General features: G+C 43.0%; 1 protein-coding gene across 3 annotated transcripts in view; it reads right to left on the bottom strand.

The window, feature by feature from the left end:
- TSPAN18 (tetraspanin 18) overlaps positions 1–24931 on the bottom strand; it is a 192689-nt gene extending 167758 nt beyond the window's left edge. For 2 of the 3 annotated variants that reach the window (XM_054025611.1, XM_054025612.1), the window contains exon 1: positions 24516–24728. The gene's annotated coding sequence lies outside the window, so the exon portion shown is untranslated. Of the gene's footprint in view, positions 1–24515; positions 24729–24867 lie in introns of those variants that run through there. The other variant, XM_054025613.1, reaches the window with a different exon arrangement.
- Between the last annotated feature and the right edge of the window lie 1980 nt (positions 24932–26911).

The raw sequence follows: 26911 nt of genomic DNA, 5'->3' as shown, positions 1-26911 counted from the left end.
AGGAAGCTGCAAGAAGCTATTGGTTCTCATCTTCTCCTCTTTTACCCCTTTGGTGCTGGTGTGGAGGGCAGGGAGCTATTCTTTGGCAGGTGCTCTCCTAGGCTCAGGCCAGGTCAGTCAAGTTCCTTTGAAACAAGAGAAATTTAGAATAGACTTTCAGGCAGACCTCAGCCCAGCCAACCTTTTTGCAGATGCAATTTTAAGCCTGCAAAATTATACCCACTTTTCCCCCACCCACAATTAATTGCAGATGCAAATCTTACTATTTAGATGGCTAAATATCTGAATGAAAATGCAAATGAGATACACAGATGTCAAGGGGAAGGACTGCAGTCACAGTTAATTGCAAATGCAAAAACTGCAGGCACACACTCACATCTTCAAAATTTGGGCCTTAGTGTCAATTGAGCTGTTTGGTTTTGTAAAGTGCATAGATCAAACCATCTCTCTCACACAGTAACAACCAAGCCAGACGGGACTTGAACTGACAATACAGTCATGGAATGCTCCACAGATCCCACTACCAAACTCCTAAGCCACCTAAAGAGCTTTCAGGAACCTAAACTCTCTTTAAATTGCAGACCACTCACTGCCCTGTGCAAACATTTCTATCCATCTGTCTAAAGACTTCAGTTTATCAATTTCTAGTATGTAATTTATACATTTATAAAACTGATCTGAGGCGCTAAGCTCTTAGAGAACGAAATGAAAAATATTACTGTCAAACATCCATCAGACCTGGGAACCTAGGTGAATGTCACACAATATAGAAATTAGAAGGCTGCATTTGAGATAGCAATGGAAAGTGCATATACTGTATTTTGAAAGGCTCTGGTTAAAGCCCTCTCAGTATCAAAATTCAATTTCTTTCAGGTTTTGCAAACACAAACTGCCTTGAGTGGAATGCTGCCTGCCTGCAGCCCTAGAGGAGATTAGTTTATTACCAGCCAACTATGAGAAACTTAAATCCAGTATTAATCTTAATTCCCATTTAACCAAATCTTCATTGTGCAGGGCAAGCCGGCTGTATATGAATTCATCTGCACCCACGTCCTGCCATATGCAGTGATCCATGTCACAAATGCCAGATGCTAAGCCCCTCATACGTGCAAGAAATAAATCCTGACCATGTTTGCTGGAAAACCCCAGCAAGGGAGAGCGGGGGACGGCAAGGAGACTGGGGCCAAGTTGTAGCAGCTGCAATACGGGCATGGATGATTTGAAGGATGGAAAAATGAATGAGCAAGTTTCCAGGGATGCTGGAACAATTTGTATAGTGAGGTGCTGAGAGCCATTGAACCAAACTGTAAACCCTGTATATGATGGAAACCTCTTCAAACCAGGGGGTGCTGCAGCACCCATAGTTGAGCACCTATGCAAGGTTCCAGGCGAAAAGGCCTCTTATAGTTCTTTCCTGTTAATTTCAGCCTTGTTTTGAAGGTAAGGAGCAGGATTAGGCTGACCAACAAGTACAATAACACAAGCATCTTTCCCATTCCTCTCTTATCTGTCGCAATAATGCAGTAAGCAGGACTGCCAGTGTCAGATCCATCGTTTCATTCCTGCTCAGGCAATGACTCCCTGGGACCAAAGTCAAAGTGACTCCTGTCATAACCGTAGTTTTCACTTATACAGATCAGTATTTGGGGTGAGTGGGTGCTCAGGGGAGATAGTGCTTCCATCTTCCCTCCTCTCCGACTGTCTGCCATTGGTAGCCTCTTTGGAACACTGCAAGCTCCCACCTCTGCCTACAGGAACTGAGCACCACCTGCGATTCCTAGCACAGGCTGTGCTGCCACAGTCCTGTGAGGGCAACAGTTACTAGGTAGAACACACTACTGAGTGCTCTGTGGGCTTTTAAAATAGAACCAAGGCCTGCCTGATTCACTGCTCCTTCCAACAAATATTTTGCCCATCATTTCACTTCAATAACCCATTATGGCAGCCTGGAGTCACGTAAAATGTGAATGCCAAGACGTGTTTAACTGCCTATAGGTGATATCTAAGATGCCTAGAGGCACAAAAGGCCTAAATTCATCCCAGTCTAACTCCAGTGAAGTCACTAGCACTACACAGAAAGGAACTGGGACTATTAGGTGAATTCTAGAATGCCTAGGCAAGGTCTCGGTCAAGGAGAAGTGCCCAAGGAACTGAAACTGGGGACAGATCAGTCTTTGGTCTGAATTCAAATGGGGCAATTTGCAACCCACATAAAACTCACCCTGGGAACCTTGAAATAGAATCACAGATCTTCCTCTTCTAATGTAGCAGAATTCACTGCAGGTAAGAGATGCTTCCATGGAGATTGAAGTTCTCTGGTCATCCGCAGGACATGTCAAGGGAAGCATGTCAAATTCAGGCTTCCACTACGACTGTGCTGTCAATTTACTTACAGCTCTGATCTGGAGGGACACCCTCCAAACTAAGAGATATCAGTTTGCTTGGTCTGTTCAGTCCCTGGTTTCTCCACTGAGACTGCCAATGAGGGCAGTTAGTGCCAGCTGTGGGGGAGATTTGTGAGATATGGACACCTGCCCAACAGTAGACAGGCTGAGACCCACCAACCTCATTTCAAATCATGCAATTCACAATACAAAACAAAAGAAGAGATTTTTTTCATGTCTTTTGGGGGCAAGATGGGAATTAGTCTTTTATTTTTCTTCCCTGTCATGCCCCATCAACTTTTGAAAATGTGGAGACCAGCCACCCAGCCATAAAGCACCTTGTTACACTCAAACAGAGAGAGGGCAGGGGTGGATATTTCAAACCCCACATTTCTCTGAGAGATCATTCCTCCCTCCCACCTGCCCAAGTTGTGCACAGTATCAGGTGCAACACTGTTCATCCAAGGGAGCACTGTGATGGGCTGGACACAGCTTGCAGTTTAGCATATCCTATAAAGGTAGCATAAGGTACAGGTTCTGCTATTTCGCCTTGTAGGTGCAGATTCTTACACATGCACCAGGCTGACAGCTGCAGGACGCAAGATCTGTAGTTCCTGACCAACAGCAATGGTGCATTTCAGACATTCCAGCTGTACAAAGAGAGAGGCTGGGATTTTCAAATTACACATGCAATTAAAAATAACTATAATGAAACAGCAGCAGCATTCATGTTCTGCTCTGCATTGAGTCACCTCCCAAGGACAGCTCTTAATGAAGCTATCAGAGCAGGTCTATGCTCCATCTCAACACCTGCACTGCTCTCTCACAGGGAAATACTATGCCAGTCAGCCCATCTACTAAACACGGTTACTAGATCACATATGCACATCTCCAACTCTCTCATCAGCTTGGTAATGATGCCTCCCAGGCCCACCTCAGAGCCCAGCTCCAAGACAAGATTTCCTCAGAAATGTTTAGATTTTTCCTTGTGTTCAATATTTAATCTGCAGAGATCAACTGGCCAGTTAACCAGAAGTAGAGGGTGCAGTGTCATGTCCATATACTCATCCCTAAACTCTTCTTTCCCCTGCCCCACATACACTCATAACATCCTCCTTCTTTACCCTACCCCCATACCTATATACACACACACACAGGCACACACACACACACACACACACACATTATATACACACACACAGGCACACACACACACACATTATATACACACACAGACAGGCACACACACACACAGGCACACACACACAGCAAGAGTAGATTAGTATGTAGTTATTGAGGTTCGGGTATCTGAAAGGGAAATGGCATCATAATCTAGGATATTGGGGTCACAACTGTTGCTCGCCCATGATAGATTTGGTATTTATGTGTAGATGTGTATAATTTTCAAATCAAATAAGACACAATATATGAAACAGAACATACCCCAAGCTTTTACAAAGCATCTCAGCTGAAGATGTTCCCATGAAATGTGAAAATTTCAGAGGGAAATGGTTTATTATGAAAACGATAACCTCTCTCTGCAGTATCTAAATTCATCCATTTTTACCATCCTGCTAAGTGCAAGAATTAGAAAGTATAACCCAATGGAAACTGACTATAAAGAAAAGTGAAATTGACTAGCCCAGTTTCACTGACACATTAAGTCTATCGGTTCCCCTCCATCTGGGCTAATAGTTTTTCATTGAAAATGTACCTAATTTAAAGATTTGCCCAAGGCCACACAGGAAGTGACTGTCAATAGTGCGACTGGATTTCATGAGTTCCTGATTCTCAGTCCTGTTCTCAAAGCATCCTGATCTTTACATCATTTAGGGCTTCCCCATCCCCCAATCCCAGATAAAGCAGGATTATTCCTAAAGCCTGTTCTTCAGTGTGCTATCCACTTCGGTTTTAAAATGTCCCAAATGAAACAGTATCTACACTTTTTTTTTTTTTTTTTTTGAGGGGGTGAATGAAGACAGAGAGGGGAAATAACTATTGTTTAATTTTTACAGAATCTCACTGATATTCAGTCTCTTTGTCTTTGCTTGGTTTATTCCCATTGCTGATTGATATATTACCCTGTGCTACCTAAAAATAATAATAAATAATAATCTTTGCTGCATTCCTCCTCCCACCAGCCATCACCCCCATGCCTACACTGAAGTGGAGTGAACTAGCAGTCCTATTAGCCAGGCATAGAGTAGGGAGAACAGTAGAAGGTAAAACCATGTTGCTATTCTGAAGTGAGGAGTCACAGAGGAAGTTGGTAGAAAGCTAACATTTAATGGCAAACTAGTTTTTTAAAAAAATGTACTAGTACAAAGTCTATTGAAACCTAAAAGTGAAAGACTTAATGGCGAATATAACCCTGAGGGGCTTGGTGATTCTGAATTCACCATTCAATCCCTCTGGGGGGGCTGAAATTACCTGGTGAAGCATGATTAAAGGTATACACAGACAGATCTATTGTTCCAGCTTATTTCATGGAGGGTTAATGGAATGACACAATCTCAACGGCTTACTATCACTCACAATCTCTGTTATTTATATTTCCAAAGTGATCCAAATATTTATCTGGCTCCAAACCACAATTTCACGGGATCTGTAAAGAATTATACGGATGTGTCAAAAAACACAACCAAAACCCCAAAAGATACTGTCCAAAAGTTCCCTCCTGGGAGGCTAATTTTCTATATTTTAGTTGATGTCCATCCACTGACATTTACATACATAACAGAGAGGATCTGTTGCAGGAAGATATGTTAGGGAGTGTCATTGGTTTCAGCAGACATTTATTCTGTTGTTTGGTTTATCTTCCTGACAGAGATACTTTCACACCACCAAAACCACTGGGAACCAAACTCATTTGATCAGGTTTTATGATAAAATGGGGGCTGCAAATGCTGGTCAGAAAATTACATACTTATGTGTAGCCAATTCAGACAATGGAGGCTTGGGGATGTGCAGAAGCCTGCTGTATGTTCAAGAAACAGGAGTACTCACTCTATTATGATTTAAGAGACTGATGCCCAATCTTATTGCACAGGAGGGTCATATAAACCTAAGCACAACCTAGTATGAGACAAACAGAATCTGCATATTTTAATAAGATTTAAAGTCACCTTTATTGATTTATATTTTAAGTTCAGCTTGTTTCGTATATATTTAGATAAGTTGTTTCTATGTATTGTCTATTTACACACTTGTGTAAACTAAAATGACACAAACATGATGACAAAACACTAATGAATCAGCCGTTAGTATAGTGTGTTGAAACAAGCTTATGAAACGCTCTGGTGGGCCATGTACAGCGTAGGGGCATCCCTGGTTTAAGAGAAGCTCTCCAACACATACAAGATGCTATTTTATGTTAAAATGTTAATCAACAGGCATCCTATCTAGAACTGAGCAACATATTTGCCTAAAAACTCAAACTCTAATAAACATGTTCAAGGTGTGATGCATTCACAACCCCCCGTCCACACTTATAAGCTCAGCAGATATGAATTAAGTTGGTAAACCTCCTCCCCTTGAAATGAGCCAGGGGACAACAGCTGAAGGCATCGAAAATAAGAAGAGAGGATCCTGAAGAAGTGGCTGAGAGATTTCCCTCGGAGGTCCAAATTCAAACTCACACCTCCAATCAAACCTGCAGAGGGACTAATCCAAATCTAATCCCTCTGAACCAAAAAGCAGGGCTCAGTTAGTAAACCGCATTGCAAACCAAACCTTGTAGAGTTCATACAGTCCTTGTTCTATCAAGAGGTCAAGACCACTGTTGTCCAGAAGGTCATGGCTATGTCATCATTAAGCCACAAAATTCTCCAAGCTGCTAACTTTGGGCCTGATTCGTCTCTCCCTTAAACAGATGTAATCAGGAGTAACTCCACTGAAGTCAATAGAGTTGCACTGGTGTAAAACTGGTGCAAGTGGAGAATATGTCTCAAGTGCTGTAAAGCTTACTTTTTGGTAACTCATGGACTGTCTTTGTGCAATTAAACTAAGTTACTCTCCCCTGTCCCCAAACACACCCCTCTTACAAATATTTCTAATATTGAAAGGGTTAAATGAAAGTCTGCTACAGGTAAGACAGCAGAACCATTAGCATTTTGATAGCTTTCTACAACATGTATAACAAGAAGTCTTTAAAATTCATTGCACTGAGATTAATCCTTCAAGTACAGCATTTCCTCCTCAGCTTGAGGCAACCACCAAGTTTTCTGCTCTTTAATACCTTTATAAAAGGCTCCAAGGAGTTGCCAGGCTGGAAGGCTCAAACTCACTCAGGAAAAACAGAGTCCCATGGTTCCAGAGATGCATGGCACCTCCTGTCAGAAAGAACATGTGCAGCAGCTTGGATTTAATTAATAAACAACTACAGGAAGATCTGATTAAACTCGTGTGGTTCTTCTCAGACACCACGAAGCCCTCAGAGAGATTCTGGCATCTGTTCATCAGCGCTCAAACCGCACACTCCCAGGAGCTGATGTGCAGAGGTGCTGAGCATATACAGCTCCCACTGACTTCAAAGGAAGTTATGAGTGCTCAGTTTTTCCTGCAGCTCAATCCCTTCAGGCCTGATCCTGAGTCACAGGGAATTGTGGGTGCTCTGCACCTTACAGGATCAAAGTCTAATTTTTTTTTAAAGAGCTTCAGTTCCTGTGGTTTATTGGCATTAGCAACTCAGCAACCCCTACTGTGGTGACGGGCATGTTAAAATTACCTTTAATAAATCATCATGCAACCTTACAGCAACAAACCAGTATGTGCCTCTGCAGCTTCCACAAGCAACCAGCGATGACAGCATCACTGCGGGGGAAGCATGAGTTTAGGAAGGGTTATGTCTGCTGTGTAACTTTGGTTAGGGTTCTATCCATGCTGTGGACATGGGTGAATGTTCTGAGAGCCATGCACTGATACTAGTGAAAGTTTGGATCTAGGACATCACCAGTAGTGAAGACTGTCAAAATTTTCACCTTGAAAAGGATGGTACAGCTTAAAAACCTCACTGAAGTCAATGGGACTTCTGTTTTCATGAGGACAGGGAGTGGACTGCAGGATTTGGCTTTGCATGTGTCTATAAGTTGAGAACCATTTCTGGAAACAGATTTTGATTCAATTGTTGTTAAAAATGAGGAGGGATGGTTCAGTGTTTCAGGTGATAGTGTGGGCCTTGGGAGACTCAGGTTAAATTCCCTGCTCTGCCAGCGGCTTCCTATGTAACCACAGGCAGTCACTCTCTGTGCCTCAATTTCTTATCTGTAAAATAAGGATGCTGGGGTTGTAAAAATAAATGCACTGAAAGGTGTAAGCACTCAGGTACTATGGTAATGGGACCGTATAAGTACCTAAGATATAAATACAAAATTATTGAAAACCTAAATCTATGCTGCTCTTTTGAATGAGAAGCCAGACATTAGCAAGTTCTGCTATCAGAAATAGTACTGTGCAGAAAAGGTTTCAAGACGCAAGTATCTGGATGTAGTTGCCAAGAGATATTCTCTCTTTCTGATCAAGTTTCATCAGTGATCAATAAGTAGAAAGCTCAGTCTGTTACCCAAACATGGGAAAGCTAAATATAGCGGATCTAAGCTAAAGGCCTACAGTAAAAAGAAAAAAGATTCAGAGGCAGTGAAATAGATGAAAGCACCAGAGAAACAGTACAGTCATCCATAAAAATCAGGGAGTGACCAATCTTTGACTGCCTAAGGAAACTTGGCAGGAGCTGGAGGGCTAAACTTCACTGGCATAACTGGAGCAGATTGCAGTTATTCTTTTATTTAATAAGGAGGCATGGCACCCAGAAGGCAGGTCGTGTGCGCACTGGTCCACCTTGATCAGAGTACCACCATTGCATGCTGCGACCTGAAGCCTTCAGTTTTATATTAGAGAGGAGCATATCTGCAGGCCAGACCGAAGGATTTCGTAGGAGGCAGTTTTGCCCTGTTAAGGTTCCTCTTTGGCCACTTCTGCTGTATCTATTGTAACTCTACAAAGAACTCTTCACTAGTGCAGTTCTGATTGCCAGATAGCTCTGAAACTGATCCTGTAACTCAGGGGTCGGCAAGTGGTGTGCCGAGTCTTCATTTATTCACTCTAATTTAAGGTTTCACATGCCAGTAATACATTTTAATGTTTTTAGAAGGTCTCTTTCGATAAGTCTATAAAATATAACTAAAATATTGTTGTATGTAAAGTAAATAAGGTTTTTTAAATGTTTAAGAAGCTTCATTTAAAATTACATTAAAATGCAGAGCCCCCTGGACCGGTGGCCAGGACCCAGGCAGTGTGAGTGCCACTGAAAATCAACTCCTTGCCATAGGTTGCCTACCCCTGCTGTAACTTATACGTTAGGAAAATCAGCATGACCTGGGTTCCAGCAGTTTTCTGCAGAATCCCCCACAGATATATTACTACTGTATGTTTCAGTTCCAGTTTGACTTATAATTAATGCACTGAGTTTATCTGCAAACAAAAGTGAATCCAAAACACCCAATTTTCCAGAAATATTTTCCTCACTAGACAAAATGTCCTCACTTCCCCATCCCCAACCCTGAAAACAGGATTACAAACGTTTATTAATGGATGTATTTAAAAATACATAACAGCAACCAGGGTAAGTGTGCAAAATATCTGACCCACAATGGTTACAGAGGGGGTGGGGAAGAAGGGGAAAATAACCTAGGCCAAACTCTACACTCTATTACACTAATCTGGAGTCATCTCACTGAAAGTAATGGAGTGACTCCTGATTAACACTGGCATAACTGACAGCAGAAACTGGTGCATTAACACCAGTCAGAATGTACTAGGTTCCAATCAAATGACCGCTGAATAAGCACATCTTCCATTTGATGCAGAAAGAAGGGATGAGATTGTTGTGTCATATCAGATGAAAGCAAAATACTTCACAAAGCAGCAAAAAATATACACGGTGAAATGACTTTGCCCAGTCATCTTGCAATCTTTGGATTCCTCTATGCTACAAGATCCTTGGGCAGCCTATTTGTTTGCAGGCTGATCTTGAGTTTCACTGACAAAACCCTCAATTTCTCCAGAGCTGCTCTTGTTGCAGCTACATCCCAAAGAAAAGCAGAGTTCCATGTTCTATAGGCCCATGGTTTTGCCACATATGGATCTTAGCTTCAAAACCCTGACTAGAAAATGATGGTTTTCCCTGCACCAGTCTCCCATTCTGTATGTGGGAGATTGTGAGACCAATAGTAAGAGCTCTCCATACAGGGGTGGCATACTCTAGGGGACTGAAAGTGGATGGGAGGAACCCTGACATTCATTTTCTGGGTGACCTTACGCATGTCTCTGGACCACTCTGCCCCCATTTCCCTATCTGTAAAATGGGGATAATACTTAACAGCTTCACCATTAAAAGTTAGTGCAGAGTGGAATCTTGAGATAACAATGAAACTCAGGTGTCTGAGATGCAACGGTGCAGGAACTGATAGTAAACATTGCACTTTTAAGGACAACCACTCTGCCCACCTTGCTAGGTGGTGTGAGGATTATGTTATAAATGTCCATAATAACAGACAAAGCATTGCTACAATGGCTTACATCTCGCTTCTTTCTTGAAACCCTGTGCACTCTATTGCCTTCCCACTGTTGGCTATTATCATTAACATCCTCCCAGCTCCTTTCCCCCAAGATCCTAACAGGGTATTGTAGGGATGCCATAGTATCTCTCTGTATACCAAGGCTCACTTCCCTCACAGCATGTCCAGAAGTTGCTTGACTATGCTACATACTTTACTATACACCAAAATGTTTGGGGTTTGTTCATTTTCTCTTCTGGATGCCCTAGTCTATCCAGTCTTCAACAGAGGCCACCCAGCACCCCATCCCCCTCCAAGTAGATGACACAGTCTAGAGCTCTACTCTAGAGAAAAAGGAGAAGCTTTCCCTCATCCATCTGGGAGTATTCAGGGAAGCCTGTATCAGACCATCCTCCATTCATCACAGTTTTCCCCATTGGTGATGAAGCAAGCCGGGAGAAATATGCTGAGGTCTGGTTGCTCAGGAATCAAGGTCCTTGAATGGAGAGTCTCAGGCTTGGTTCATTTGGAGAGATGCCCTTTTTTGGGTGAAAGGGTGCTGGGAAGGCACAGATAACTCTATAGTAGGATTACTTCCTAATGGTTGTCTGCCCATGCAGATTTATCACCAGAGAATGTAGAAGTGAGTAAAAAGACCCTAGCATCTGATTCAGGGCCCCCAGTCTTTAAGTTCCCCCTTTGACTTGATATACATTCCTGGCTAGAAGGACAAGGGGCAGGAAAGAGGAAGAATCCTCCCCTCCTCTGTCACAGAATGACCAAAAAAACCTTTCCAAAACAGGTTTGAAAAGACCATTGTGGATGCACTTGGCCACTTAGAAATAGGAATGGCCTTTTATTTAAACTCAATTACATTGCAACAGCCTGGAATATTTTGTCTTTAAAAGGAGTGTTTTGTTTTAGCCCATGTAATGTGCAGTTTAAAACCAAACAGGCATATTTTGTTCATCCTCCCAAAAAAGGCAGAGTGGAATTTTGATACAATCACAGCTCAAGCATGTGCCCAGTGCATATGATTCAGATGAACATTTACTGCAGAAGAACTGCTGAAAGGCTGCAGCTGGGGCCAGCCAAGGTGTCTGTGGCAGCACTTAGGAGAGCAGTATTTGGGTGGCTGACTTGTCCCAAAATCTCCAAGTCAAGACGTTCCTCAAAACTGGGGTATAGGGCAGAAAACCAAGCTGTATGAGCCTAGCCTTGCTCAATACCTCCAGTAGTTTCTTTCTCAAAGAGACAACGTACAGCAGGGCTTTTGTGGACAGGAAGAAGGAGCAACACTTCTCACCTTTCCTAAAAAAAAAAAAAAGTGGGAGGGAGGAGTGGAAGGGTAAGACTAATTGTTCAAACTCTGCCTTACCCTACCCTTTCCCCCAATGCTCTGGGGGGAGAGAATGGGGTGGGGTGTCACACAAGAGGGAGAGAGTTCTATGCATTCTAAGAAGTTCATCTCCTGCTATAAGCATTATTTTGCAGACCCTGACCAACATCATAACCCAGGCACATTCAGCTGTATTTAATTTGGCGGCTAAAGCTGTTTTTCTAACAGTCCTAGAAGGGAGTGTGGGGTTGAGAAGCCCTTTCATCCTTCAAGCAATCTCCCACATGCACGGTCCTGACCCTCCCAAAAACATCACAAGTGCTTCAGAGACAGTCACTCTCCTTTGCCATGCAGTGACCAGCACATAGCTACCATAAAGATTCCTCCTCCCTCCACCTTGCAACAAGCACAGAATCCAACAGTGTCAAAAATCTAGAGCTAGAGGAAGGATCAGGCCAGTCCAGGAGACCCCCCCCCCCAAATAGTCCCTAGCATGGCTTATCTCCGAGACCTGAAAGCAACACATCCAGCAGAATTTCTGTTTAGGAACCACCCAGCTCCTCTGGACAAGTGCTAACTGACACCATGTAGAACAAACTCCTTCAGCTTCCTGAAGTTTGCCCAACAACCTCTTATCCTGTCTATTTATTTCTCCTCAGCCAGCTGCTTAAATTACAAAATAGATAAGAGGAGCGGAATGAGAGGGTGGGGGTGGGGCTGGAAAACACCCCCTCACACACTTCATTCTTGTTTACTTTACTCCCACCCCACCCCACGGGATTTCTAAGGCAGGGGAAGCATTGCTGCAATTCAAGAGTGGAGGGAAGTTAGCTTTGGAGCCTGGCCCATCCATTATATAGATGATAGTATTTATTCACTGGGAGTGGACAGTAGCTTTCCCTTCCATTCAACTTAAAAGAACTAAACAATGTAACTCTCTGCAGGGGGAACTAAAAAGAAACATACGTGAATGTCACAGAGGGTTCTCCAGTGAACAATCCATCATCTTGGTTTGAGACACTTTCTTCTCACAAGCAGGCCTCAAAGCTTCATTAAAAATGCAGTCCTTTAAAAGTATTATATTTCCTATGTAGAAATTTTCTTTTTTAAAGAAGGTATCTAACATGCGACACAGGATTATCATAAAAGGGTTGCTGACATCTTATGGAAAACTGTTTGAAAAGCACTATTCAGGTGAACAGTTCTGTTCCCAGATCATATTTTCTGCTCCTCGTTCTTTATTGCAAGGGAATATTTGAATGGAAAGTGGCATCTTTGCGTCTTTAAAGGTGTCTTCTCCTGCTTCCCCACCTTTAGCTATAATCCTCTATGCCACATCCCCTTCCATTGCTGTGGAAGTTATTATGGTGTCACAATCAGGGGATTATAACAACTTTTAATAGAGGATAAGCAGCAGAACCAGGTGAGTTTAAGCAGCAAAAAGTCTGATTCAAAGAACCCTATTATTAATATTTATTACTTTTTAAGTGCTCACAGAGTGCTGCATTAGGCATAATGAATGGCAAGGTGCTGGGACCCAAGTTGCTGACAGACTAAATAGAGGGAACACAAAAGACAATGGGACACCCTAAGAAGATCCTATCATTGGGGGGGGAGGTGTAAGTGAGAGGTGCAGGCAGCTTGCGCAAAGCAGACCCATTAGGCCCTGTGCTAAGCAGGGTGAGTTTCCACATTCCATGTTTCTGTAAGGGCTTTCTCACAATCAGCCCAGCTTTGCCTTTTCCTGCTGTGAAGTCACAAGCCTGTGGTTTATGACATCATAGCCTCTTGCACTTGCTAACAGCCCATGGCACTTTTCATCATTGATCCACTTTACAAAGATTAGCTAACTAGAATTCTCCCAGCAGCCATAGGAGTTGGGTATTTTGGTCATTTTTACAGCTAGAGAAAAAGATGCACAGAGAGGTGATGTGACTTGACCGAGACCACAGAGGGAATTCTGCATCAGACCTAGGATTTGTGTTTAGGTGCACCTAGCTCCCAGTCCAGAGGCCAGAACATGCGTCTCACTGCATGCTGAGAATACTGATCAGTGCTGAGAAAGGACTGGACTCTCAACCCCATTACCTTGTGTTCCCCATGGGTAGAGCTACACTTTGGTGCTGCTCCTGATCAGTGTTACAGCTTGGGAATCCCATGAACAACCCAAAATGCAGAGAAGGAGTAAGCCTAGAAAATATTAACAGCAGCATTTTCCAAAACTGTAGGTTTTTTGTTTTGTTTTGTTTAAATTAAGCTCTGATTTTTCCCATCCAACTCTTCCCACCACTATCCCAAAACAGCCAAAGTTGCAATGTGCAGAATGTGAAGCACTAAAGCTTCTGCCCCTTTCTGTGCTGTCAGAAAAACTCTTAATGCCGCAGACTATGGAAAACCCTCATACTCCTTAATCTCTCCAGACTCTGTCACCCGTGACTGAAACATCCTTTCACACACCTTAAAAACAAAAGACTCATCTTTAATTGGCCAGGCACCACTGTGCGTTTACATCCATATTAGTCAAAGTCTTTTCTCAGTACTATGTGTCCAGGGTGACATACTACAGTAAGATGTTAAAATTATCAAAAGCTCAAGGTGCTGGAACAAAATCCCCCATCCAATGAGATATACCAGTGCCTGCGAAAACCATCATCAAATCTTGAGCATCCACAGCACAAGGGTCAGGAAGTGTTTTAGTTTCAGATTTTATTTTTATCTTCTATTAAACAGTAATTTAGATAACAGGGCCTTTCCAGGAGATGCACTATCTAGGTCCCCACACCTATTTCCATAGGATCTGAAGTCCCATGAGGTTCTGAGATGAGAGCCCACCTAACTCATCAGGAATCACTCGGGCACTCAGCACCTAGCAGGATCAGGTCCTCAGATTCAACACTCAAAGATGTTCTATAAATTGTTCCCAAGCCTCCTCTCTCAAGTGTCCTTCAGTAGAGATTCAAATTCATCTCACTCCCTACTCTAACCTCACCTTCACGACCACCAAATACTGAAACCAGAAACCAATCCATTTTCACATGAAAATAATGTATGAAACACTGGCATGGCTCAAGAGTGACCATGATACCATTTCAAGAATCTACACACAGCTTTTACATTGCCGTCTCCCTGATATGGGCTCAAGTTTTCAAAAGTAAGTGCTGATTTTTAGAATGCCCAACTCAAGACACCTTGGTTCTGATTTTCAGAGGTGAGGAGCCCCTGCAGCTCCCACTGACTTCAATGGGATGTATGGTTGCTCAGTGTTTCTCAAAGCAGACCATAAGTGGGTTGAGAGCTAGAAGCAGATTTGGCACTCTTTGTCCCCAAGACAAGACTGAGAGATGTGCCATCTAGCAGGCAAGCAAAAAAATAAAAACTCATGTTTTTTGCCCAGAACACTTGTTACAGTTTAACATGGATACCCTGTGAGTGCCATGTTTCAAGAATAGGCAAGCTGCTATTCTCATTTAGTATGTTCTCTTTAAGAAATGCAGGCACCCTCATTTAGTACAATCCGTAACTATCCTTTTAAAACTCCTCTGCACTTAACTGTCACACATGGAGCCTTTCATAAAAAAGTAAATATAGTAACTGTTTCCATAATAACTAAAAAAAGACCAACAGATTAAATCCAACAGATGAATCAGGGCCATAAAAACATATGTCTAGCAACATGACCAAAATCACCCTTCTTAAGAACTTGGCATCATGCCACTTAAAAGCTGCTAGGTCTACAGTTTATGTACAGTTTAGTGGAAAGTGAAAGCACTGCAGAAATGGTCAGTGCCCCAGTTTAGACAGCTTTGTATTGTGTCAGAGGGACTGGGTAACAGGATTCCTGGGATCCATGCCAGACTGTGCCACTGAATCACAGTAAGCAAGTCAATTCACCTCTCTGTGCTTCAGTTTATCCATCTTTAAAAGGCATATAAAAAGGCTTTCCTAGGTGGCAGGCACATTGTGAGACTTATTTCAAGCCGGGTATGAGCCTTGAGTGAAAACATTTTTACAGTATAAGTGTTGTTATTTCTGCCAAGATAGCTTTCCACATTAAAGGGCCTGATCCAGCTCCTACTGGAATCATCAGAATGTCATAAAGAGTTGGACTTGACATTAACATCACAGAAGGTGGAGGAATACCAAGAAATTAATAATGAATGATTACAGAGGTGCCTAGGGACCTCAACTGAGATCAGAGGCCCATTGTGCTAGGCACTGTACGTACAGGTAGTGAGAGAGAGCCCCAGTCTAAAGAATTTACACTCTAAATAGACAAGACAGACAAAAGGCAGAGGGGGAAACCGAAACAGAAAGGTGAAGTGACTTGCCCAAAGTCATGCAGGAGGTCAGTGGCAGAGCCAGCAAGAGAACCCAGATTCTGAGTTCCAATTCAGTGCCTTATCTACTAGATCGTGCTGCCTTTAAAATAAGCTAACAATAGTTGGTTCATTGATAACATTCACTTTCCAAACATTGTACACGTCACTCACAGTATCAGCCATGTTTCAATGAGTGAATATATCGCTGTAAACATTTACTAAACAGCAGCTGGGTTGAGGAAATTGTACCAGTTCCAGCAAAACCAGATAATCCCATTCATTTATCAGGTTGCTGGCAATGCCCATATTAGAGCATGTGAAATTGTAATTAATAGCAAATAAAGGAATTTCACCTGTTTCTGGAGCAGGTTGATAGCATGGAGAGTCCATGAAGTGATCTACTCATTCCAGTCCCTCTGAAGAAGTTTCTCAAGCAGAATTGAGGGAATCAAGGCAAAACTCCTTTTACCTCCCTGCTTACATGTCGTACTAAAACTCTATGTTACCATGACCTGTAAGGGCCCAATTCTTTAACCACTGAAGTCAATGGCAAAATTCTCATTGACTTCACCTTAAGAAGACTTTCTTTGCTGTCATTATCCACATTCTAACTGAACCTAAATGTGGCAGTCATTCTAGAGGCGTCTCCTTCAAAGCCTGAACCAGGAGGCCCTCTCCCACGACACTTTAAGTGAAGTGTTTAAATGAAATGTTAGCTGTTTTGATGGAAAAAACTGGGGCCAGACCCATTGGCTTGGTGGGTTCCATCCCCCTTCACTTCTGCCTTATTCTGGGGACCGACCGCCCCCCTGGCCCCCGGCCCCTTAGCAGGTGGCAGGTGAGTCTTGGAGAAGGGAGATCCAGCAACCAGGGAGGTGGGGAGGAGAGCGAGCGATGGGGGGCAGGGAGGGCTTTGTGTGGAAGAGACGGAGCAGGAATGTCCAGTTTTCAGCAATTAGAAAATTGGCAACCCTACTCTAAACAAGAGTTCAGATCACTCAACATTTTGCAAGTGATCCTCAGGACCTCAAAAGCTCAATGAGAACAAAAAGGAAAGCAGATGAGGATATTTCATGATGTGACTGGAATGCTGAGCTCTGCAGACAATAAAAAAAGACAAAGCTGAATGCTTTGGTTTCTTTGCTGCAATATTGGCTATAAACGGGATGTAACTGACCATGGGAAAGCAAAGGGCTGGACATCAGGAAAATTTCCTAGAATTAAGGTCACTATGCGAAAATGTGCTAATGGAAGGAGAGAAGTGGAGTCAATCAGCCAAGACAACACTTGGGGAAGTTTGGTGCGGAACAAACCTGGTTGGAGAGAATGGGATAAACTGGATAGTCTACAATGTCTTTTTCATCTCTACATTTGCTATTTAGAACTAACTAAAAATTGAGGGAATTATTTTTAAGACAATCTTAAATGTCTGTTTTTAACTGTTTCAATGATCTGAAACTCAAATAAAGAGTCCTACAAAAAGTGGAAACAAAGTCAATTACAAAGGATGAATATAAATGAACAACACAAGTATGCAGGGACAAAATTAGAAAGGGCAAGGCACAAAATGAGATTCAACTAGCTAGAGACATAAAGGGTAATAAGAAAACATTCTGCAAATACATCAGAAGCAAAAGGAAGACCAAGGACAGGGTAAGCCTATTACTCAATGTGGGGAGAAAAACAACAACAGAAAATGTGGAAAGTGCGGCAGTGCTAAATGACTTTTTTGTTTCAGTTTTCCCCAGAAAGTTTAGTAGCAATTGGAATCTAACATAGTGAATGCCAGTGAAAATGAGGTAGGATCAGAGCTAAAATAGGGAAAGAACAAGTTAAAAATTACTTTGACAAGTTAGATGTCTTCAAGTCACCATGGCCTGATTAAATACATCCTGGAATATTCAAGATGCTGACTGAGGAGATATCTGAGCTATTAGCGATTATCTTTGAAAAGTCATGAAAGATGGGAGAGATTCCAGAGGACTGGAAAAGGGCAAATATAGTGCCTATCTATAAAAAGGGAAATAAGAACAACCCAGGAAATTACAGACCAGTCTTTTTAACTTCAGTAACTGGAAAAATAATGAAGCAAATAATTAAGCAATCAATTTTCAGATACCTAGAAGATAATAAGGTGCGAAGTAACAGCATGGATTTGTCAAGAAAAAATTGTGTCAAACCAACCTGATAGCTTTCTTTGGCAGGGTAACAAGCCCTGTGGATATGGGGGAAGCAGTAGATGTGGTATATCTTGACTTTAGTGAGGCTTTTGATACGGTCTCCCATGACCACCTCATAAACAAACTAGGAAAATACAACCTAGATGGAGCTACTACAAAGTGAGTACATAACTGGTTGGAAAACCATTCCCAGAGAGTAGTTATTAGTGGTTCACAGTCAAGCTCAAAGGACATATTGAGTGGAGTCCTGAAGGGATCAGTTCTGGGTCTGGTTCTGTTCAATATCTTCGTCAATGATTTAGATAAAGGCATATAAGAGTACACTTATAAAGTTTGCAAATGATACTGATCTGGGAGGGGTTGCAAATGCTTTGGAGCAGTGACTGTCAACCTTTCCAGACTACCGTACCCCTTTCAGGAGACTGATTTGTCTTGTGTACCCCCATGTTTTACCTCACAAAAAATTACTTGCTTACAAAATCAGACATAAAAATACGAAAGTGTCACAGCACACCATTATTGAAAAATGGCTTATTTTCACCATATAATTATAAAATAAATAAATTGGAATATAAATATTGTATTTACATTTCAGTATATAGAGCAGTATAAATAAGTCACTGTATGAAATCTTAATTTGTACTGACGTCGCTAGTGCTTGTTGCCAGTTGTAAAACTAGGCAAATATCTAGATGAGTTGATGTACCCCTTGGGAGACCTCTGTGTACTCCTGGCTGAGAATCACTGAGGATTAAAATTCAAAATGATCTGGACAAACTGGAGAAATGGCCTGAAGTAAATAGGATGAAAGTCAATAAGGACAAATGCAAAGTACTCCACTTAGGAAGGAACAATCAGTTTCACCCAAACAAAATGGGAAATGACTGCCTAGGAGGAGTACTGCTGAAAAGGATCTGGAAGTTGTAGTGGATCACAAGTTAAATATGAGTCAACAGTGTAAAAAAAAAACATTGCAAAAAAAAAAAAGCAAACATCATTCTGGGATGTATTAGCAGGAGTGTTGTAAGCAAGACACTAGAAGTAATTCTTCCGCTCTGCTCAGCACTGATTAGCCTCAACTGGAGTACTGTGTCCAGTTGTGGGCACCACATTTCAGGAAAGATGTGGAAAAAAATGGAGAAAGTCTAGAGAAGAGCAACAAAAATTATTAAAGGTCTAGAAAACATGACCTGTGATGGAAGACTGAAAAAATTGGGTTTGTGTAGTCTGGAAAAGAGAACACCGAGAGTGGACATGATAATAGTTTTCAAGTACATAAAAGGCTGTTACAAGGAGGAGGGAGAAAAATTGTTCTTCTTAACCTCTGAGAATAAGACAAGAAGCAACTGGCTTAAATTACAGCAAGGGTGGTTTAGGTTGAACATTAGGAAAAACTTCCATACTGACAGGGTGGTTAAGCAGCAGCCAGCACAGCCCGAGGCCCGAGCTGCTTCCCGCAGCTCCCATTGGCTGGGAACGGCAAACTGCGGCCAGTGAGAGCTGTGATCAGCCTAACCTGCAGATACTGCAGGTAAACAAACCAGCCCGGCCCACCAGCGGATCTCCCTGATGGGCCACATGCCAAAGGTTGCCAATCCCTGGTCTAGATAATACTTAGTCCTGCAGGAGACTGGTCTAGATAACCTCTCGAGGAGGTCCCTTCCAGCCCTATGATTGTCATAAAAGTTAGGTTTGTGCATTTGGACACAATGAAGGATTCAAAGCAGGTAACTATGCATGCAGATAGCTAACTAGACACACCCATGGGTGCAAATATTCAATCTGAATTCAGTCATACTGTGAATGCAAGGCAGTGATGTACGTTGCACATCCAACTGCTTGTATGTGTTTGTTGTGTTGTTTTTTGGTGATCGTTGTTTTTTTAAATCCTCAGTCCCTAAAATGAAAAGCTCAGCTTCCCCAGTGGTTTTCTGGTCCTGCCAGTCACTTGTGATGTATGTGTCTCAGGCCATCAGCCCTACGATGTGCCCCTATTTGGAAAATGTCTAGGAGAGTGATGTATGAGGAAAAGACAGGAGTCCGGAAGCTCTAGGAAACATTCTCTTTGCCTCATTCCTCATGCTTAGTACAAACTAACTTTTACCAATAAGTCTACCTTTATTTCAGACATTTCTTCTCAATCTGAAACTACATCTGGATGCCCTATTCACAGTGGACAAGCACTGGCAGAGAGAGAAAGAGACACCCCCCCCCATGACAGAACAAGGGGATATTATTTGTCAGGAGAAATCCATAAAAATTGAGGGGTCAGCTTTCAGATGGCATTTGCTGAAACCCCCGAACTAAAAGCTTCATTAGCATAGAGTGCAGCCCCTCATCTTTAATACGGAGGTGCAGCCTGTGTCTACAAGGTCCAAGTGGACCTTAAGCCTGTATGCTCTCTGGGCAGGCTATGAGCTACATGCAAGGTATGAGAAACTGCACTGCATCATAGAACTCCAGGGGCAATACTTGGGCCACCCATCCATCCACGTACTTACAAGTCTCTCATCTCTGTAATATCTGAACACCCTCTTTCAAGCCTTCCCTGAGGTAAGAGCTACGGCCCTACATCTACAGTAGCTGATGATCACAAAGCAGTTGTGTCTGTTTTCCTACGGCAGGTTGAGAAAAGACAGAACTAGAGGTAATTAAATAAAACAGAGGAACCAGATTATTTATTTTGAAGTAAAATGTGTCTTCTAGGAAGAAAGTCCTTTATTTGGGCAAATCTGTAAACTGTTTATCAGCTTAAACTAATTATCTTTCCATATGGTCTTAGCACTGTGGTCTAAAAAAAAAAAAAAAACAGGCATGCACTAGCTGATGAAATGTCATCTGCTAGTATTTTTTTCAATGACATCAAATTAGGAACCTAGCCATAAGTGAAGGGCTACCATAAGGAAAGTCATAATATTTTAATTATGGAAGGATCCTACATAAGGCAGTGAGGGGGAGGAGGGAGAAAGGTGAAAGAAAAGCAAATTCATTCACAAAAAACAGAAAGCCATTTAACTCACTTTTCCATCTCTAGTATTTATTTATTTTTTGGCAAGAGACTTCAAAATGTGTAAGAGAAGGCAAGGCTACCAATAATAAATGCACATCTAAGTATGGCACGGCTCTGCTTCAAACACTTACAGTACTCAACTTCAGATATATTAACTTAAGATAAAAGGGTGCTAGGATGAAAAATACTAAACTCTGGCAGCAGTAAGGACCCTGTAGCTTGTTCAGCCATAGCTCTGACAAAAATCCAAGATGCCAGCCCGTTCTGATGCGTGAAGTGCAGTAAGTTGGCAAGCCTGAATGATGGAACTAGGTTACAGAAACACAAAATCAGCCACCATCATCTGTTAACAGGGACTAGCTCCATGAAATAAGGCAATTTTAAACCCCTCTATTGACGTACTATAGTTGAACATAAGCTAAAGTTATTGATTCTTCACAGTCACTATTAAGCCGGACCAAAGGTTCAACACAGGACATTAAACTTAACTGTCTGAACTGTCAACTTGGCTACTCCAAAGAGTAAGAAATTGAAGTCACAGTAACAGATGTTGCTCTGGTTTTATGAACTGCACTGTTATGCTTGGTTACAAATATTGTTTCTGTTCTTAAAAACCAACCTAAAATGCTGCATGTATGAAATAATGATTTGAATCAAACACCACATACACACCTTGCGAATGGAATTCAAGATAGCTCAGCATTTTCATAAGCACACGATTCCTGTTTCCCTTTCCCCACAGCTCCACCCCAAAAAGGATAATACAATTCAACTAGCCAAAAATGAGATCATCTAGGGATAGAGTTATTAGATGCTTTCAGCATAGAAAAAAATGCAAACTCCCAGATCCTACTCCTCCTTCCTGAAAAAAATCGTCAGCTCCCTATTATCTCCCACTTTGGGAAATTAAGTTGCAGTGGATCTGTTTGAGGTTTTTTGGGAGGAGGGGGGTTTGTGGTCTTCCCATGATATTTCACTCTCACAAAGCTAGAAAATAAAGACTTTTTCTGTAAATCACAAAGGAAAAACTGGACTCTGTCATCTGAATCCATTCTATTCTGGTATCATTTCATGAATCTCCTGCAAGTACCTGCTATGCAAACTGAGAAATCCAATTCAAATAAACCTTTAAAGACCTAGTGCTGCTCCCACTGACTTATTCAGGAATGGGTCTCACAAATGCATATTTTGTTTGGATCTGTACTTTCAGGGGTTATTTTTCTTCAGGTAATTGACAACTGTGGCTAACTCAGTAACATCTCCATATTCTTAGCACACAGCTCATGCTGCTAGACGATTCACTGCCTAGGCTCCCATTTGCAGAAAATGTGAGATGGTCAACAGAAATTATAAACTGGACTTTGCTGACAGTCTGGAATTTCTTGGGGAAATTAAAACAAATCTTTCTTTCCTTTTCCCACCCTCTTCTTATCTATTAAAAATAAAAAGAATTTAATTTTCTGGCAAATTGTCTTCTACAGTATTCCAGTGGCATCCAACAAAAATAGTACATTGGCGGCAATAAATAAAAGAAATATTAACTGCCTTCAAGGGTTTGTCACACATTTAAATAATTTTATCAACTGTGCAAAAGTACTCCAGAGAAAGAGACAGAGAAAGAAGCAGCTGTGAGAATAATATATGTTTTAAAATAAAGAAAAAGGAAAATATCTAGCATTAGAACAAGTAGGTATTTTCAGTCTCATAATTTGTATACTTTTAGGGCAAAGAAAGAAAACAAACTGTTCTCTTCTGAAAATGTTAAATGACCACTTAAGCAGAAAAGACTGTAAAATACATTGCGCCACATTCTGTTACACTGGTATAAAGCTATAGTGATTCCACTCACTTCAGTGAATTTACCCTGGATTTATATTGGTGAAACTGAGCTCAGAATCTGGCATTATCTAGCACTCAGAATTATCTGACAAGCCACTTGACATTCTACAATACACTTCCATTGACCCTCCTTGGTAGTCTATTTAGACGATTAAGTGAAATACGTTGCTAGAGAATTCATTCCATTAATAATACTATGTGTTTAAATGTTCTCTTACGCTATAAATATATGCTATATACAGTCACATTTCACTAATGACAGGGAAAAGCACTGCAAAGGACTAATTGTTATTAATTACCAAGCAAGCAACATTTAAAAAGCAAAGATGATGCATCACAAAATGTCAGTTCATTTATTGTGGCAATTGTAGTTAACTTTTTTTGTGGTAAAACTTCATACTATAGTAGCAAATACCCTGCTGTGCACATCGGTAACATCAGACTTCACTAAAAGCATTCTTTCTGCAATTAGATATTAGATTTTCTTTTTTTGAAAGGCTGCTTTAAATTATGGTTTGAGGATTAGCAAAATTTGAATTAAACAGTTCCTACTGTACTGAAGTCAGAAAACTGGGCAACACTGACACTTGGATCGTCAGAAACTTCATGTGTTAAGCATGACCAGAAATATGTGAATAAGTAACAGAATGTTCCAATCTCTTTGTAACTCTTGAGAGAAAAACACTTTCAGCAATTCCTCTCGGAGGTAACAGGATTCACGAAGCAAAAGCACACACAGAGATGTTAAAGGTAGCAACCCATGTCCATACCCAGCTTGAAGAACAGACAATAGGGCCAAATTCAGCTAATATGAATGTGGCCCAGCCTGTCTTGGTACACAAGAGTTCCCCCCCACCGGGAACCTGAGCTTGGAAAGATGTGTTACCATCACCTTTCTGTTGTTACTGTCAGACATGGGAAGGAAACAGATGGGCAACTGCAAGGGAGGCACTTCTGGCCCTTCAACCTCAGGAAACTGACAAGCCCCTGCAGCCCAGCATCCAACGCACAGGCACCTTCTTCTCTCTCCTCTGCCGGGGGAAAGGGGGCGATGAGCCGAAGGAACACCCCCTCCGCCTCTGGCGTAAAGGAGACAGCACATCGCTCCTGTCTGCCTTTCCCGGTTCCTCTCACCCATCCCAGGCTGTAGCCACCCGAGTGACCCTAGGGCAACCTCCTTCCCAGCTGGGGTTGGATTTGGTCCCTTGTCCCGAGGCAAAAAGAGGGCGCGGGGAGACACAAAGGAAACCCTGGAAACGTCCGAGACAGCAGCATCCCTGGGCTGGGGGAGACAGCAGTACCGGGGGGCGGATTAAGCAGCAAGTCGCGAGGGGAGGGGGATGTATTGAATGAAAAAGGACCTCAGCGAGGGACGAAGGGCGCCCCAGTGGGGGATGCTGAATGGAGCAAGGAGGAGCAGCCCTGGTGTCTACTGACTGGAGCAGGACCCCGGGAACGGTGGGCGTAAACTGGGGCAGGACGGAGGGAAGGAGAGGCGCTCGGGGGAGATGACTGGGGGTGGAGGAGGAGAGCAGCGCTCCAGGGGCGGGGGGGAGGAGAGCCACGCGCAGGGGGTGTGCGGTGACTGGGGTAGGCCGGGGGGAGCCGCGTTGTGACTGAGGCAGGACGGGGGGCGGGGAGGGCAGACGTGTGTGGGGGTGACTAGGGCAGGCCATGGGGGGATCCGGGGGTGTGGGGTGACTAGGGCGGGGCAGGGGGAGGAGGGCCGCGCTCTGGGGCTGTAGGGGTGACTAGTGCAGGCTGAAGGGGGTGTCCGGGGGTGTGGGGGTGATACGGACAGGACGGGGGGGCTCGGTGTGGGGTGACTAGGGCAGGACGGGGGTCACCCCCGGGGACCGGGCAGGACCGTGCGGACCGGGGACGCCCTTACCCGTCCGGCAGCCGAGGCAACTTTTCGAAGAGCTGGAGGCGGCGCCTCTCCACAGGCAAGAGCGGCGGCGGCCGCCGGCTCACAAGTTGCAGCTGGGGCTCTCGGGAGGCGCTGAGCTCCGGCCGCCCGGGCTGCTGCAGGAAGCGCCTCTGGACTCCGTTCAGTTGCAGCCGCTCGGCTCTGACTCGCTGTGCGGATCCCGTGCCCAGCAACCTGGGAGAGCTAGAGTCGCCAGCTGCAGCCAGCTCCACCTCCCCGCCAGAGCCCCCTCCCCTCCGCTTCCCGGCTCTCTTTCTTCTTCCCTTCATCGCATTGTTCCCTAAGCCCCGCACTGTGCAGACACGTCTCTCACCTTCTCCTTGGGATCGTTATTCCTTCACCTTCCTGCTCCGTGTTTCTTCTCCCTCCGTGGCAAACCAGTTGCTTCCCTCCGCTGACCTCCTAAGTTTCTTTTCTTCTCCGATCTCAAGTTTTTCTACCCCCACGCCCCCGAGAACTTTATCGAGTCCTCCCAACCCACCTGTCTGCAGGGTCCCAACCTCAGGGTAAATTAAGGCTACTCCCCACCCCAGAATCCCAACAGGGAAAATGTAGTGAACACATCTTGGGATGGGGCATTAGGTTCACCCAACGGGCTTTACTGAAGCTCCAGTCTCCTTTCTTCGCGATACACACCTTGGGGTATGAAAGACTGCCACAAAGGTGGGAGGAGAAAGCGTCCTAGGCGACTAATTTCATCCCTAATGTAACTGCCCCTGAAGTCAGTTACGTTACACTAGGTAACTCACTGGTGCTGGAACCCAGTGCTAATTATGCATATATTAGCACTCTGCTTATAGGCGTTTGTAGCGTCATGTTCCCTATTAGTCCATAAAATCCTGTTACATCATAAAACAACATGCCATGCAGCTTGGGAGCCAAAGTAAGAGTAATGGGGTTATAAATTAGGGGTCAGCACATGGGTGCAGTTGCTGTAATTCCAGAGATGGTACAGATGGGGGGGGGGGATGTAGCAGGATTTCTTATCTCAGCCCACTGTGACAGGCCTCCTTCACCTTCCAACATCAATCATTAATTTTTTGGTTTACAGTAGATGGCAGAAGTCCCTATCAGAGTCCCATTGCCCTCACATAAAATAAGACAGATACTGGCCCAAAGAATTTGCAATATGAAGTCCTGATCCTGCACATTGATACCGGCAAGCCCCCATGTTCACATGGAACCCCATTTACTTCCAGGCTCTCAGAGCTAAGAGGGACAAGACGCAACAGGAAAGTGTAAGAACACAATGGAGAGAGAATAGGAAAACAAGTACCTCTGGAACACAGCACCACATATGTGTGTAGAATGTGGAAGCTTGACCAGTTGCTGGGGTTTTTTTATATTGTCTTTTTTCTTGTGTGTGTGTGTGTGTGTGTGTGTACACACACACACAAAATTAATTTAACAAATATGCCCCCCCCCCCCCCACTGCTGGCTAATTGTAGAGCAAGACTACAAAACTGCATCATCAGCATGTTTGTTTTTCTCTTTATTATACTTATCTTGGTTCTGCTATCAAATTATTTCAAACATCCCACATTTTCTTATATTTTGCCCCATGGTTTTCCATTTGTATTTTGCTGTGACACAAACACACTGTCTCACCCTAAATGAGGTTCTAATAATCTTCTTCACAGGCCAGATACCCTTCCAGCCTGGGTCCAGTTCTTTCCCCCTGTTCAGTCTTAGGGGGTATATGTTAGACATGTAGTTTTCCAGGAGGAGAGCTTGTACTACAGATCATGGATCTTTCGGTCCAAGATCACATTCATGTTCCCCCCCCCCACCACCACCTCCTCCTCATTTTAAACAATTCCACTTTACGTAGACAATCTTCCCTTCTTCTTTAGGGAGGTCCTCAGCACATTACGGCACATCCGACAGACATCATAGGTCAGAAATTACTTTGGAAAAGTGTATAAAAATAAGCAGAAGCTGGATTTGTATCCTGATTCTGGGGGCCCCATTATTCAAATGCACTAAATTAAATTTTACCTCATTTTTCAGAATCTTGTAAGTACTCACATAGACATAATGACCCTTTTAGCATACAATCTGGGGGGCAATTACTGAAACATAAGCTCCCAGAGTTGAGACTTGAAAAATGTTTCCTCTGTCCTAAAGTTATTGGTTGTGACTCCAGTTAGGGCTGAAGTGAGTTTTGCACTTAAAACAGTGTTTCAACCTCTGTTATGTATGAAGAATACAATGCATCCTCTGCAGACTTAAACCAAGTCTTCAATAAAACCAATTTTACCAGGTATAATTAAATATGCATCAGGGACATTTTGCCTGTTTTTGTTATTACAAATGTAGGTGATTTATCAGTCATCTAAAATCTTGCACAAGGAAAT

Source organism: Malaclemys terrapin, chromosome 4 (genome assembly GCF_027887155.1).
Source record: "Malaclemys terrapin pileata isolate rMalTer1 chromosome 4, rMalTer1.hap1, whole genome shotgun sequence".
Lineage (NCBI taxonomy): Eukaryota > Metazoa > Chordata > Testudines > Emydidae > Malaclemys > Malaclemys terrapin.
This window is presented reverse-complemented; position numbering and strand designations above follow the sequence as displayed.